We start from the raw sequence: 15,059 nt of genomic DNA, 5'->3' as shown, positions 1-15,059 counted from the left end.
CTGATACAGAGACAAGTGAACAGAATCAAACACAGCCATAGTGTAAAGAAAGACAAACATCTTTGAAAGGCTTAACTCTGATCAATGCAATGATTAACCTTGATTCCAGATGATAAATGATGCAACCCACCTTTTGGACAAGAGGTGAAAGATTCAAGAACCAGAATGAGACATACATTTTGACATATTGTAAACGAAGGAAAATGTTTTGTTTGGCTCTGTTTATTTGTTCCAAAGACTTTGTTTTCCTTTTTTCTTTTCAAATTGGGAGGAGGAATATGAGAACAAATGCTTATTAATTAAAAAATAAAATTAAAAAGGAAATAGGGAAGGCTAAGTGGTGCAGTGGATAAGAGCACTGGCCCTGGAGTCAGGAGTACCTGAGTTCAAATCCTGCCTCAGAAACTGTCTAATTACCTAGTTGTGTGGCCTTGGGGCAAGACACTTAACCCCATTGCCTTGCAAAAACCTAAAAAAAAGGGAATTAGAAAAACGTCATCTCTACTAATATTTCCAGCTCTAGTCTTATCTCCTCCTAACTGCATTTGCTCCTAAGTAGTCTCAACTAATGCCATAATACTTCCTGTGAAACCTATAACTCTGATGAGAATTGTAAGTACTTTCACATGTCAACCCATTTTTAATAATATCATCTTACCTTTTCAGAGTTTTCATGTAAATAATCTTATATAATTATTCTGAGGTGGGTAGAACAAATATGGTTATTACCATTTTACAAAAGAAGAAACAAAGCAGCTAAGAAGTTTGTCTAAAGTAACAGTCCAAAAGCCAAATATGAAGGATAAAAAAATATTTTTGACACTTTATATTTAGAAAAAAAACTTTCAACAACTCTAAAGAACCACATCACATCTAACAGAGTAGTTAATATTTCAAAAAAGGAAAATGCTGAATATTGAAGAGGATGTGGGAAAAACTGAGATACTAATGCTCTGTTGGTGAACTGTGAATTGATCCAGTCTTTCTGGAGAGTAATTTGGAACTAAGCCCAAAGTGCTATACTGCTATACCAGCAGTACCACCACTAGGTCTATATCCCAAAGATACTCAAAAAAAGGGAAAACGACTTATTTATACAAAAATATTTATGGTAGCTTTTTTTGTGATTTGAAGAATTGGAAATTAAAGGGATATGCATCAGTTGGGGAACAGCTAAATAGCTATGGTATATGATTGTGATGGAATATTATTGTGTTGTGAGAAATGAAAAGGAGGATGATTTTTTTGAAATTAGAAAGACAAGGGGCAGCGAGGTGGCGCAGTAGATAGCACTGGCCCTGGAGTCAGTAAAACCTGAGTTCAAATCCGATCTCAGACACCTAATAATTAACTAGCTGTGTGGCCTTGGGCAAGTCACTTAATCCCATTGCCTTGCAAAAAAAAAAACCTAAAAAAAAAGAAATTAGAAAGACAAGAATTGATGCATAGTGAAGAGAACAGAACTAGGAAAATATTATACACAATAACAACAATATTGTTTGAAGAACTGTCATTGATTTAGCTATTCTCAGCAATACAATGATTCAAGACAATCCCAAAGGACCAACGATGAAGCATATTATACCGCCTCCAGTGGAAGAACTGATATTGTATGAATACAGACTGGAGTATGTTATTTTTCATTTTCTATCTTTCATTTTTTTCTTGTAGTCATGTCTTCTTGTACAAAAGGACCAATATGAAATGTTTTACATAATTGCATATGTATAACTTATATCTCAGGAAGGAGAGAAGGGAGGAAATGAGGATAGGAAAGAATTTGAAACTCAAAACTTTAAATAAAAATGTTTAAAATATGGGTGAAAACAATTTCATATGTATTAAGGAATCAGAGTTATATAGCTAGAAGAAAACACATAATTGATTCCCTCAGTTTACAGAACTAGATATACAGATAATCAATCCTCTCAGTTTACAGAAAAGGAAACTGAGACTGAAAAAGATTAAGTGATGTCCAATGCTAAAACAACTTGTTAGCAGCAAAGCTAAAATTGAGTTCTCCTGAATCCCAAGCAAATGATATTGCCATTCTATATTTTATGCTTGTTCTTCACAATTAAGTTTTGGATAGGTAGGTAGGGCAGGTATTAATATTAAATTTTATGGAAAAAATGAATCATGGAAAATAATGACTTTTTTCAAGTAAGCAAAAGAAACAAGACTAGAACTTAATTCTCTTTTCATGACCCTTAGTGAGATACCATTACCTTTTAAAATAAGTGGGAAAAAATATTCTTTCCTTCTTAAAAAAAAAGAAATCTTATCTCATTTTGAGAGCATGGAGTGGGGGGGAGGGAATAGTTGGTGAAGGGAAGGACAACTTTCTAAGACACTTAAAGCTATTATTAAGGAAATTAAACCTGGCAGCAGAAAAAACATAAGAATTTTTTTAAACAACTAAAGTTATAGTCTAGAAGCTGGTCTGAGTCACAGCTGAGCACAATCTTCAAAGCTTTCCAACTAACTAAAGTTTCAAAGAGAGTGAACATTTTTTTTCTATTTGTATCTGGTAAAGAAAACAAAAGTTTACATTGTGATGGTTTTTTTGAGTATTATACTTAACTTGTATCCAGGTACTCCTATTTCTTTAAACCTTAGGCTAAATTGTATATAATGCTGTTTACACTCCAATAATCAAATGCATCTCTAATTTCATCCATTTGGATGTTTCCTTCAATGGCAAAAAAATTACAATCCCTCCATGGCTTTCCATCCTGTGGGATGCTTGCTTAGGTCTCCCAATCAGCTCATCATATTGGGGTCTCAATATGCTGGAAATCTTTCTTGATTTCTCCCAAAAGCTTGAGGATATCAATGGAGTTCTTGAGATTCCTATTTATGCTTAATATGTGGCCAGTCTATTTTTTTGCTTCTTTGTTTTAACCAGGCATTTACTTTATGCCACCTTTTCCTCTAACTCCTGCTGAAAAGTCTTCATCGGTTACATGTTACAGCCTGCTCCCAAACACCATAAGTCTTTCTAGTGCCCTCTGTGCAAGCTTTGTATCAGAATACATCAATACTACTGGTATTTAAAAGGTAGGCTTTTGTTTCTGGTAAAAGTTTGGGGCTACTAAAGGAGCTTTTCAATTCTCTGAAGGCAATCTGATCTACTCTCCCCTTCAATCTGGTCTACCCTCCCCTTCAATCTGGTCTACTCTTTCCTTCCTGTTGGGTTCTGAACCCAATCTGTTGTGGATATGTATTGTCTGACCCCAGATATACAAACTGTGGACAAGCAAGGACATTGTCCTTAAACTGCATATCATTATCCTGTCAATAGATCTTCATCTATTTGTTCTCCTCTTTGTGGGTTCTCAAACCAAATCTCTTTCAGGAAGACATTGAATTATTCTCAGATTTGATGTGAATTTGCATATTATCATGAGGAAAGAGGACTTCCAATGAAACTCACCATTCATAAAGAATTTCTTTTCCACTCACACTCCAGGCCAGATCTTCTCTATCTCAATGGCAACTACCTTTTGGGAATATATTTCTATAGCTGTTCTATGCCTCATCTGATGCTCATGATTAGAGAATCAATAAAAAAGTTTGTCTATGTTGTGATATCTTTCAAAGAATTCTAAATAATGTTAGAATTTGAGTAATAGATGAATAACTAAACATTTATTAAAAACTATATGATAAGACACTGTGCTAAGGGTTAGGGGGAAGGAAGGAAGGAAGGAAGGAAGGAAGGAAGGAAGGAAGGAAGGAAGGAAGGAAGGAAAGGTGGAGAAAGGGAGGGAGGGAGAGGTGAAGGGAAGGAGGAGTGGAGGGAGGGAGGAAAGAGAGAGACAATCCTTGTACTCAAGGAGCATCTTCCAATCAATGAAAATAAGATCCATAAGAAATCAAAAAATGTGAGAGATGAGAAGAGAGCTTGCAGGAGATATGATTTGGAAACAGCGGCTAGGACAAGATAAGGCAAAGCACATCTATCAGAAATCAGAACCCAAGATTTAGGAGGGGGAGTCATGAAGGGATAGGCACACTTACTGAAGTACAGGCCAGATGATTTAGAAAGAAGAGCCAGGAAAACAATTTCAAGACAGCATTTTGAATTTTATGAAGGCTGATGGAAGATTATGAATAATATCTTATCATGAAGCAATAAAGGAAAAAAAGGCGATTTAGAAAAATCCAACTAGGCAAAGTTATCCCGAGTACATGGAAGGACAAAAAGAAGAAAAATGTAAAAGATCTACAAAGATTTTTATAAACTGTCCTTACCATAAAGAATAGTAGAGTCAAATTACATACAGAAATTACATATTATTACATTTTATATGTACACACACACACACATACACTCATCATCTTCCCTTTCCCCAATGGGAAAAAAATGGGGACAGGAATCATTGCATTTTTGCCTTTGAATCCCCAGAGCTTCAACAGTGCCCAACATATAGTTGCTTAATAAATATAGATGCTTAATAAATGCTTGTTGATTTTTGTTAGAGTAAGGGTAGGTCTTTCAATTAGGAAAATCTGAATTCACATCCTGCTTCTGACAACGATTAATAACTGAGTGATCTTGGGCATGTGGTTTAACCTGTTTGTGCCCCAGGGCAATTCTCTAAAGGTGTTAGTTATACTCCAGTTGTCAATTTGAATCAGTGAAAGCAGTTTCCATACTGAGAGTTACCCCAGACTAATGAAATAACAGGTCTGGACCCCAATTCCTTCTCTTCCTCCCCCTGTCCTGACCAAAAAAAAAAGTATTTTATTTTACAAAATATTCATGATGGGATCATATGGCATTACTCTTTTCTCTTCAATCACACTTGTGGAAAGTCTAAAAGAAAGTTGGTCTCCATAACCATAATTAAGGCCACCATATTTTATCTTGGTGACAGCTACTAGAACTTAGAAGTACAGTACTTAGAAAATATTAACCAGTCACTATAGGCTTAGCCTTACAAATATCACAGACTCTCAAGGTAGGCTGCCCTAAATTAGTTCCTAGTTAAAAATTATTCTCCCATTGACCAACTCGTCAATTTGTCAGAAAGTCTTTATGAAGAAATTACTAAGTTACCAAGCATTATACTAAGTGCTAGGAACACAAATACTAAAAAAAAATAAAATATTCCCCATCTCAGGGAGCCTTACACTTGAGAATACAACATGCATTCATGTAAGTATTCTGTAGAAGTATATATGGATAGTAATGTATATGTATGTATATATGTAATTCATATGCCACATATTAGGAATATGCTATAATATACTATAAAGAAATAAAGTATAAAACATACACTGAATATGGGGTAGCTAGGGTACCAGGTCTAGAATCAGGAAGACTCACTTTCATGAGTTCAGATACTTCCTAGCTGTGTTACCTTGGGCAAATCACTTCATCTGGTTTGCCTTGATTTCCTCATCTGTAAAATGAACTGGAAAAGGAAATGGCAAACCTCTCCAGTATTTTTGCCAAGAAAACCACAAAATGGGGTCAGACACGATTGAAGAACAATTGAACATATGATATATAATAAACATATATAAATATATTAACATAAACATAGAATAAATATTTAGATAAATAAGTGATGATATACAAATAATAGTTAACCTTTATATAATGCCTTGGGGCAGCTATATGGTACATTGAATGGAGAATTGGGCCTGAGTTGGGAAGACTCATCTTCCTGAGGTCAAATCCAGCTTCAGACACTTCCTACTGGTATGACCCTGGGTAAGTCACTTCACCCTTTTTGCCTCATTTTCCTCATCTGTAAAATGAGTTGGAGGAGGAAATGGTAAACCTCTCCAGTATCTCTGCCAAGAAAATCCCACAATGGGACATGAAGAGTCAAAACTGAAACAAGTGAACAACAACAAATAAAAGAGGATAGAAAGAGAGGTTGAGTCCAAGTTATGAAGAGCTTTGAAGAATAGAGGAATTTCTGTTTTATCCCAGACAATAGGAATTCCTCACATTTATTAAGCAGGGTGATGACCCAGCTGCAGTTTTCTATCCAAATGTCATCCACCAAAGTGCTGCTTTAGGAAGCAAGTTATAAAAAAAGGTCGTTTGCTTCTTTGCGAGGGAGAAGAGTAAAACAACCAGGTCGGTTTTATAGGAATCAAACCCAGACTCAAGTGATATCCCGAGTAAAGCATTAATTCATCCCTTTCTTGGGTTCAGGTCATGGACTCTTCTCCCTCAGACAAACCCTCCCTTTATTAACTCTTTTCTTGTCTGTCTTTACTTCTTAGCACTCAGGTTCCTAGAATGACTTATTCACTAAGTGGGCTACTAAGTGAAAAAAGACTTATAAGAACTAACAGCAAGAGTGGCTGATAATTCTATAATACATGAAATTTTACAAAATGCCTTCTTCATGACACTCTGTGGTAAATAATACAAATATGACTGCACCCATTTCCCCAATGTATAAACTAAGGCTCAGAGGTGAAGTAACTTGCTTGTGATCTCACACCTAGCATTTTAGGCAGGATTTTAACCCAGATCTGTTGGCTCCAAGTTCTTTGCTTTTAAGCATTAATTTATGGGGATATTTCATTTTGCATTTTGTTACAACTAAATTGTTTATGAATTCTTCAATCCCGAACCCAGGGTGCCTTATCTATTCATCTCACCTGAAAAGAAGAGATCTACCATCTCAAAGGTTAAACAAGACAAGAATTGAGAACATATATTACTTTGCCAGTAGGCAACCCACTCATCATAAGATCATAGGATTTAGGAGGTGGAAAGGACCTTAGAAATCATGTAATCTAATGGCCTTATTAGATGAGGAAATGGAAGCCATGGGAAGCTCACACAGGTACTAACTGGCAAAGGTAAGATCAAACTGTAGCTCCTATGCCTCTTCCATCATACTCCCTATTTCTTCCACTAAACCAGGTCGATTTAGATTTACTATATCAAACCTCTAGTGGGTTGTCTCTCTGTGAGAAAGTGAGCTACTTGAAGACAAGGACTGCCTTGTGTTTTTATTTGCAAACTCTGTGCTTAGCACAGTACACAGTAGGCATTTAATGAATGCTTTTTTTCATTCATGCATTCATTCATTCACTCAACAGGTTCTATGATAGTAACAGGAATGCATTGGTCCAAGAAAGGCAATTTTCCTTTTTTTTTCCTATTAGCTGATTCAGGACCAGGAGTATTTTAACCTAAAACATAGAGTCCTGTTGAAAAGCACCATGATTAGCTCTAATGAATATATGGTTATCAAACTTGAGCCAGGAGGCTCATGAAATACATCCTGCAGTGTTTTTAATCCACTGTAAAACAGCATGCTATTTACCTCTAGCCCCAAAGCATGAAATTTCTCCTTAATTTTCAGGCCTCCATACATGTTCTCCTTCTTCTTTCCCACCTTGCCAGATTGTACAGTTAAAATACAGCATTCCAGATTTCTAATTTCCTTAATGGTGTCTTACCTTAAAAAGCTATAGAAGCATTACCCCCCTATGTCCTATTTTAAGCTCTTCTAATATGGGTTTAATTAACCATGGGGTTCCCAAAAGAGCCATAAGTGAACTCTTAATTTAGTTATTTCTCATGCAAGAAATAATCTTTTCCTAATTACTACTCAACAAACTGGAGGAGCTAACCTTTCTCTTTTCACTAGCTTTTCTCATACATACAGTTTATCCAACAAGGCAGTAAACAGACCATAATTCTCAGTCACCAAAATACCTAAGAATCATTACCTAAAAAAATTCCTTTTTTAAAAAAGCTATACCAAGGTTTTTCCATTTTACTTGGGGTTTTTTCCTCTTAAGAAAGGAATTTTTTCCTTCACAACTCCTTATAATTTTTTTATGATGACTGTATTTCAAATAGCATTAAAAGTTAGAACAAAAAAAAAAAGCAACAAATAATATAATTCAAAGTCACCACAAAGCTGGATGCCTTTTTAACAATTACTATAGCAGATCTATCAACACATATATCCACACATATATTTTATATAGTTATACACATATAGCTGTCCACTACATACACACACACACACACACACACACACACACACACACACACACACAACCTTTTTGATGTTATCACTATAAAGAACCAAATTCTTTTTTGATTCTTTATAGAAAGTCATCATTGATGATAAATGCCTAAGAATGCTCAGGGAAAACACATTTGGATGTCCATTTGGTATTAAGAAACATATCAAAGAATAGAGTATAAAAACCAGTTTGATCAAAAGCATATCTATAAGAAATTACCCAAAATATTAAATTAAAAAGGTAAGATCACTTCCCTTCTCACATCCCAAATAAGCAACTGATTTTAATCATTAAATTACTATGCTCTATTGTCCACTTTCAATTATAAGAAGGGACAAAACAGAAGAGTTTTTTTTGTTCTAGCATCCATTGGATAACGTGGATGGCTTCTGTAAAGGCACTAACAAAAACAATGATGATCCAATTCAGCAACTATATTGTTTAAAATAGTTTTAGAGCACTTTATTAATTTCACATCAACTGCAAATAGTTTAAAAGAAAAATAATAATTTACACTACTCTTATATTTTATGCTTTTCTGTAAATTTTATTTAATCCTTAAAACTAGGATGGGTCTTGTTATGCGAAGTTTACAAAGGAGAAAACTGAGTTACAAGTCATCCATTTCTCCCCAGTAATAAAGCAATGCTCTTTCCACTAAACCCTTTAGAGTTCTATTTTGAATGTCTCCTATGATTTTTTTTATAACATATCTTCCTGTATTTTGTTTGGGCCAGCATTAAAACTAGTTTGCATTTCAATCCAGAAGTAATTAAAATTTTCCCAGTTAATCCAGAAATTGGACAGCCTACCTCCTTATAATGAGGAGTTTGTTTCCTAGCCAGCCCTAATAAGAAAAAGCTCCTAAGAATGCATACACTCTTCATTAACTCTGCAGGGAGCACACTGCCCAAGTACAGTAAGAACCCAATACTGATGCTTTGTCTTGTCTCTATTTAAGGACAGAGTTCAAGTTTGGTCGAGTGTGCATAAATGAACTTTGAATCCTGTGAAGAAAGTTACCATTGATGATAGATGGCTTAGAATTCTCAGGGGAAACACATCTAGATGGTTATTTGATATAACAAGGTAGCAGAGTTTTGAATTAAAAAATAACATACTCCAAAAGAGATCATTCCTAGGAAATGGGTGACTAGCTGCTGAAGTAAACCAAAAAAAAGACATGATTTTTATCAAGCAGTGAAGGAAACATGACTAACAAATAGTACCGATGATGAAAGCGAATAGGTTTTGTTTGTTAAAAAAAAAAAAGTCATCCCAATTTAAAGCAAATTTCAAATGTCTGTCGGAAAGACACCTAAAGGATGTTGAGCAATCTCAGCAAGACCTGTCATCATCATTGGAAAAAAAAAGGGCTAAGTAGTATAAGTCAGTAAGTCTTGGAAGAGGAAAATAACTTTTTTTTTCTTCCCAGTGAAGTCTCTGAATAAAAAATGAGGGTAGGTAGACTGGTGGTGTTTTGTTTTGGGGGGTTGGGTTTTTTTTTCTCCCTAAGTTGCTAGAAAGGATGGATGAATGGAAGGGAGTCCCTGTTGCCTAGCACCATCTGAAATCTCATTCATTTTCCTCCAACTTTGCACAGGCTGCCCCTGCATCTCCCATTCCAGGAAGCTCCTGCTATGGCCACTGCATGGTTGGGAGCCCCCATCGAGCAGAAACCCCCTCACCATCCTCCACGGCACACTCCCCTCCACCTCTAGAATCAGGAGCCCTTGGGTTCTTCCCTTCAGCTATGGGACCAGCTCAGCTGATTGCCCCCCCAGCCCCAAGAAAGGTACTTTTCTGCCACTTCCTTCTCTTCCCTCCTTCCCAAGAAAGAATTCCTTCAAGCTTCATCCACCACATCAGAGAGACCCCACCACTTCTCCCTCCTGCTGGGAAGTCTCTCTCCATCCTTCATTAAACCTCAAAAGTGGGGCTCCCTGACCGTTCCCCATCCCCCACTGGGGAAGGGACCCCCCCCTCTGCTCCCAGAGAAGGAATTCCCTTCGAGGTTCCCTCCAGGGGCCCCTTTCCCTTTGCCAGTGGGGAGGGGAGGGCCGTCTCTGCAGAGGGGCTCCCCACCTAAAACAAGCCCCCCCTCACTGCACCTCACTGCGAGTTCTCCCTGGGACCCCTCTGACTCCCCCGCCCCTCAGAAGAGGGAGCCCCTGTCTCCCCCCCAGATTAAGGAGCTCTTCGCTGTCTCCCTCCACTTCAGAGTAGGGGTCCCCGGGTCCCCCTCTCTTGCCCCTCCGGCTGCGCCCCCCAGAAGAGGGATCCTGTCTCCCCCCCCAAGATTAAGGACCCCGTCCCCGTCTCCCTTCATTCCAGAGTAGGGATCCCCGCGTCCCCCTCCCCTCGGAAGGCAGTCCCTCCGGCTGCGCCCCCTCAGAGAAGGGGGATCCCCTGTCTCCCCCCCAGATTAAGAAGCTCCTCGCTGTCTCTCTACTCCCGGGTCCCCCCTCCCTGGCCCCTCCGGCTGCGCCCCCTCAGAAGAGGGGAGTCCCCTAGTCCGGGGGGCCCCCGAGCCTGGGCCCCTCCCTCGTGCACGCGCGCCCCCGCCCCCCCAGCTCACTCACCGGCCCGTGCGCGGCTCCCCGCCGCCACCTCGGCCCGGTCCGGTGGCTCGCGGGGGCGTGGCCTCCGGGGCGTGGCCTCCGGGGGCGCGGCGGTGGGCGTGGCCCGGGGCGTGGCCGGGCTCCCGCTTCCCCTCCCCCCGGGCCTCCCCGGGTCAGGGCCGCGGCCGGGCCGGGCCGAGCTCCTCCGGCCCAGGGGCAGAGGCGGCGGGCGCGGGCGGGGAGGCGGCAGGAGCGCGGCCCGCGCGGGCGGAGGAGCGGGGCGCGCGGAGCGGGGCGCACGGAGCGGGGCGCACGGAGAGGGGCGCAGCGCCGGGAATGCCAGGAATGAGCCGCCGCCGCCCGAGCCCCGCCCCGGCCCGGCCCGTCCCGTCCCGTCCCGTGCGGCCGCCGCTGCCGAGCAGGTGGGGAGAGACCTGCGGGCGGGGCGGGGCGCGGGGGGCGGGGCGGGGCGCGGGGGGCGGGGCGGGGCGGGGCTGCCGCCGCCCCGCCCCGCGAGCCCTCGCGCCCCTCCCCCCGCCATGTGCGCGCCCCGCTCCCCCGGCCCAACGCGCACGCCTCGCCACGCACACGCGTGTTGTCCCAGCGGGCAGAGCCCCCCGCGGTCCTGCGCCCCGCTTCTGCCGCGTCCGGACCCCGCGGCAGCCCCGGGAGCAGGGGTGGGGGGGCGGCCGGAGCCGTCCCGCCGAGGCAGGTGGGGGGGAAGCTGCCCGACTTCTCCGAGTGCTGCGGGCGGGGGGCTCCTCCGGGGGGCCCGGGGCGGCCCTTCCCTCCCCCCGGCTGCAGAAGCCGCTCCCGTCCCCTCCGGGTGCCGGCTTGTCCCCCCGGGCTCCCCGGGAGCGCACCTCCTTACAGGGGCAGGGGTCGGGGGCGCTGGGCCGGCCATGAGCTAGCTTCTCTGCGGGGCTCCGCAGCCTCCCCCACGCCCGGCGATCACCTCGGAGCCCGACGCGAAGCCTCGGCCCTAAGAAGCGGGCGACTCGGCAGGTGGAAGCGCGGAGGCCCCCCAGGAGCAAGGGCCAGTCTGGGTGCGCGGACCCTAGAGCCCTCCCTGGCCCAGCGCGCTCCCTGCTCACACTGTCTCCACTAAGCCGGGGACCCAGAAGGCGGATCGTGCCTTACCAAGGATCCCCTCTTTGCTTTTTCACCTCCCTAGTGCCCCGATGGTATCTTTCTAATGTTAGGATCGAAAGCAGCACATGAGAAAAGGTGTAAAGTCAGTTCTGGCCAAATGCCCATGCCACAAGCTTAGCAGCAACTGAAAAACATCTCCCTCCAAGGAGCAGTCAGGGAAAGGGGAGGCAGAAAAGAGGGGAGAGGTATCTGGTCTCTCTCCTTTCCTTTGTGAAAGCTCCTGGTTCTCTTCTACCTTTGCCCCTCCCCCCCCATTACTCCTCCTCCGGGAGTCTGTAACTGCTACTACTAAGACTCCCAGGGTCACTGATAAGGCTAATAATGCTCTCGATCCTCCATGGATCATAAATCCACTTCTGTTATAGGGCATTCATAAACAATAGGTGACAGCAACCTGGAAATGTGCCTTGGCATCATCAGAAAAGGAAAGGGCAGTTATTTCATCATTTCCCTAAATAATTCAAACTAAATAGCTGTCATGTGTATGGTGCTAAGTGATTTGCATGTTCCTAGGGTCCAGAGGACCTCGGAGAACCCACCGCCTCCCCAGTTTCCTGCTCTGCTTAAAACCAACTTGATGTCTTCCCAACACGGAGCTGTCTGGCCCACGTGGGACAAGCATTTGATCTTTTGTCTATGAATTTCAGCACCTCCCTTTACATCTGTGTCTCAGAGCCCTACCCACTCAGTTGATTTATTTTGTGATCCTAAATATGTCAAGGAATCTCTATGGAGTGAGTAATAATGTAAGCTTTTTGCCTTTTTATTTGTTTTTCCTTATAATTTCTGTAACTGTTCAGTAGGTTCTGTTCTTCAGGTATTTAACTGTAGTTTTATCAGTTTCAGTCTCCTTGTCCTTCCTCTGACTCCCCCCCCCAATGTCCTTCAAACGGTTCATATTCCTCAAGCTATGCACTAAAGGGCAGATAAACATAAACCAAAGTAGAATGGCAACCTGAAATGTTGCCCAACCTAGCCCAAACTCCTAGGAAGTTTTTTTTAAATCAAGAAAAATATTGACTTTTAATAATCCAGTTCAACAAACATTTAAGGGTGCACTACCTGCAAAATTGAATGCTAAACTGGTGATTACCCCCGCCCCCATCAAACTCCTCAAGCCCCTTACGTGCAACACATGAATTCAGACAATTCATTTGGCAATCTGAGGAGGGAGAGAACTAGCACATGGTAGAATCAGGAAAGACAAGTAAAAGATAGGGCCTGAATTGAACCTTAGAAGAAAGCTAAAGTTTCTAAGAAATATGAGGGAAGAGGGAACTCTATTGCAAGCATGGAGGCTATATGATATCACAGAAGTGGGAGAGGGAAGGCAGAATCTGAGGTTGTGATCAGTAAGCTATATTAATTCACTTCATGGTCTTCTCACCACCTGTCCTGCCTCCTCACAACTCAGTTTTCAATTGCTACCTCTCAGTCCACATTCCAGGAGTCATAATGAAATTAATACTCTGAATTTCTTCTGAAGGAGTACTTCAGTCTTCTCCCAATGACTCTATTCAGTAATCCATTGACTTTGCAAATAAAAAAACTCCAACTCTCAATTCAACTGCCTTGTATCTGTTGTATATGTATTTTGGTGAAAAGGGATTGTCTGACTTTTGTGTCTATATGCCTCATGTTAGTCACCTAACCAGAACTTCTAAAATGTTTCCATTCTTTCTGTATAGATTAGGGGCAGTAATAATAAATTGGGGGAGCCAGATCTGTGGAGAAGGGGGAGATATTAGTTCTAGATGAGGAGTTCTCAAGTGGCTGAACTAATTCACAGTTCCATGAATAATATGTTAGGTTTTTCACAGCCCCTTCAGCATTTGTCACTTTTTGTTAACTTTGTCAACCTAATGGATGTGAGGTAGAACCTCAAAGTTGCTTTAATTACATTCCTTTCATTTTTAATGATATGGAACATTTTTTCTTATGTCTATTAATACCATGAATTTCTTCCTCTGAAATCTACCATTTCATATCCTTGGTCTATTTCACAATTGGAGAATGGCTTTTATTCTTATAAACTTGAATTAGCTTTCTACTTATCCTGGAAATGAAACATATATCAGAGAAATTTGCAACCAAGATTTTCCCTACAGTTTGCCTGCTTCTTTTAATTTTATGTGTATTAGTTTGGTTTGTACAGAACCCTTTTTAACTTTATCTTAATCAAAAATGTCCATTTTAATCTTATGAGATCCTCTCTATCATCTTTTTGATCATGATTTTCCCCCTTTTCTCCTTTTACTCCTTTGATTTCTTCAAGATCTCACCTATACCCTATCTCTTCATAGGATCTTTAGAATTAAGAGTTTACCCTAGTGGTTTTCTTTAATTCATATCTTGAATTTTACCATTAATTCTCCCCTAACTCCTAGGGACTGTTAGAGAAGGATATGCTAGCTCAACTCAGTGCCTCTCTATCTATGTCACTGAACCTGCAGCTTGAACCTTTCTGTCCCTTGAAAATGGAGAGGGGGTTAAGGGGTCTCTTCTCCATCTCCTTTTGCTCTATAAAGAATAAGAAATATAAGAATAATTAAGAATAAGAAAATTATATTCCCAACTCTTACAATAACTCACTCCCTCTTTTTGTACTTGTTTTTTCTCATCTTCAAAAATTAATCAATCTCTAAAGATCCAGATAGCACTAAAAAGTTCTTTGATTTTGTCTCTTCTAACTTTTTTTTAATAAGAATAAGAGGAGGCAATGTTTTATCCCTTCTGGTGGCTACAGAACCTGCTTGCCAACCCAGGGAAAAGACTAAATCAGGTTTGTTTCTATTTAAAAGTCCATGGTGGGAGGAGGAGAAGGGAAGATTTTAGAGGTTAATGGAGCAAAGTATAGTAAAATAGCAGGCTTAATAATAAAATATTAAAATGTTCACAGCATCTAATCCCTTCACAACAAACATTATCAGCCTACAGAAACCTGGTGCTGTGGCTGGGGATTTCAACTTCTATTGGACAGTATGGAAAGAGTCCAAGTAAATGGAGGACGGCCCATTTTGAATGGCAGTAACTGGAACCTAATATCCCTTGTTGAATTAGGGGATTATCAATTATCATTGAAGGCATTGTTCCAAGGTGGAATAGACTATTTGAAACCTATCAGGGGTTCAAATTGTTAGGTATTTTTCTGAATATCATTTATTTTAATAGCATCATTCTGAGTGAATTCCCTTAAGTCAGGCCAGATTTATGAGATGAACAATGGCTCCAGACCTCAAATCCCATGGGGAAGTCAAACCATTGCTCTGAAGATGGATTTGTCTTCACATGACAAATTTTCCCTAAAACAAGCCTCAGCAAATT

General features: G+C 41.3%; 1 protein-coding gene across 1 annotated transcript in view; it reads right to left on the bottom strand.

The window, feature by feature from the left end:
• Positions 1–10,641, bottom strand: part of VGLL4 (vestigial like family member 4) — a 169,765-nt gene extending 159,124 nt beyond the window's left edge. The window contains exon 1 of the mRNA XM_074198555.1: positions 10,605–10,641. The gene's annotated coding sequence lies outside the window, so the exon portion shown is untranslated. The remainder of the gene's footprint in view (positions 1–10,604) is intronic.
• Positions 10,642–15,059: the final 4,418 nt, after the last annotated feature.

This window comes from Macrotis lagotis, chromosome 8 (assembly GCF_037893015.1).
Source record: "Macrotis lagotis isolate mMagLag1 chromosome 8, bilby.v1.9.chrom.fasta, whole genome shotgun sequence".
NCBI lineage: Eukaryota > Metazoa > Chordata > Mammalia > Peramelemorphia > Peramelidae > Macrotis > Macrotis lagotis.
This window is presented reverse-complemented; position numbering and strand designations above follow the sequence as displayed.